The sequence below is a fragment of the Nanorana parkeri genome, unplaced genomic scaffold (assembly GCF_000935625.1).
Source record: "Nanorana parkeri isolate BGI_ZX_2015 unplaced genomic scaffold, ASM93562v1 scaffold686, whole genome shotgun sequence".
NCBI lineage: Eukaryota > Metazoa > Chordata > Amphibia > Anura > Dicroglossidae > Nanorana > Nanorana parkeri.
In genome coordinates, this window is record NW_017306954.1 from 373,705 (window position 1) to 375,333 (window position 1,629).

Below are 1,629 nucleotides of genomic sequence, written 5' to 3' on the forward strand. Positions count from 1 at the left end.
CTTTAACCACTTGCCGTCCATGGCCGTTCCTGAACGGGCGGACGGAAGCCTTATTAGGAGTGGGAGGGCGTCTTAAGCCGCCCTGCCCCTCCCCCCGCTCATTTGCGGCGCTCCCCACACGAGTGGAGAAACTATTAGAAATGTAAACATTTAACATCTCTAGAGACACCCGATCGCTTGTAGTAGCTGCGGGTGTGCGCGCCCCCCCTCCCCATTATATAATAAAAAAATAAAAAACCCCAGTGGTGATTAAATACCACCAAAAGAAAGCGCTATCGGTCCCAAAAAAATTGGTATAAAATTAATTTCAGTACAGCGTTGCATGACGGGAAAAATGTCAAAGTACCTCAGCGCTGAATACTGAAAAATGGGCTGGACAGGAAGGGGGGATAACACCCGGTCATCAAGTGGTTAATTTGATGTGACATATGCATATATAAATTCTTTTTTCCATCATATGTCTGGGATTTCAGGTAATTTTGGGAGTTATAGGTCACAAAATACAAGGTGTGAAATACAATTTTAGTGTGGAACCATTTTAGAATGTGGTATGTTTGTTTCCACAGCATGTTTTTTTATTAAACATTTTTTTTAAACTTATTTTTATTTATTTTTTTATTTTAAAAACTTTATTTTTACATTTTATTCATTTTTTAATAATAGGTGGCATTAAGGGTTTTTTTTTTAACTCACAGGGGCTTTGATACTTAGTATCTCTGAAGAGAACACAGTATATACTTTGTATCAGTTTGTAACACACAGCCGGCTCGCAGCTGCCCAATACCGTGAGCTGCTGCCGGCTCTGTGGCTGTCATGGCTCTGTAATCAGAGCGATTACTTATCACTGTGATCAGAGGGCTGGAACTATCTAATCTGCTGTTACGGGTCTGCCTTGGACCCCACGGGACCCAGCAACAGCAGTAACTCAATGAGTGCTGGTCCCTTCATGGACCAGCGCTTATTGCACCGCATGACGGGATTATTCCATCACCGGTCGTTAATGAACTGAATGATTGTGACGGATTAATCCCGTCATAAGTCGGGAAGGGGTTAAATGACAAGTTTACTCCTAATAAAAATAATGTAAAAAAAAATCTTCTCTAGCCCATAACCCTAAATGAACCAAGGCACCCCCACCCAGGTACATTAGGAATATGGTTTTAAAACAGCATTCGAAATGATCCACAAAGATAAACATCATTGAACAGTCACCCATAAAAACAGGTACTGCTTACGTGTTTCAGCCTGTAAAGGCCTTAGTTATAGCTATGACTAAGGCCCTTTTGGGCTGAAACGAGTAAGCTGTATCTATTTTATTGGTGATTTGATTCCACAATTAAGTTTGTGTTCTTGCTGTGGATACACTTTAGACTGTTGTGGGCACCAATAGAGTGTTTCATGGGTTAGATGTTGGGTTATAGCGTCCATCCAGTGATTTACACTGGGAGTATGGCGCCATTCAGATCTTTTGGGGTTCACAGTGAAGACACAGTCAGCACCATAGAAGTTTTTGGACTGGATGACGGTAAAGACTGGAAAAGTCTGGCTGTGCAAGAGGTATGCAAGCATATGGTTGGGGGTAGAGGTTGTCAGGGTTTTTTTCCCCTAATAAACCCCCCCCCCCCCAAA

At 42.2% G+C, this 1,629-nt stretch overlaps 1 protein-coding gene across 2 annotated transcripts in view; it reads right to left on the reverse strand.

Annotated features, from left to right (window-relative positions):
• Positions 1-1,629, reverse strand: part of BIN3 (bridging integrator 3) — a 54,233-nt gene that overhangs the window by 796 nt on the left and 51,808 nt on the right. The gene's annotated exons all lie outside the window — the stretch shown is intronic.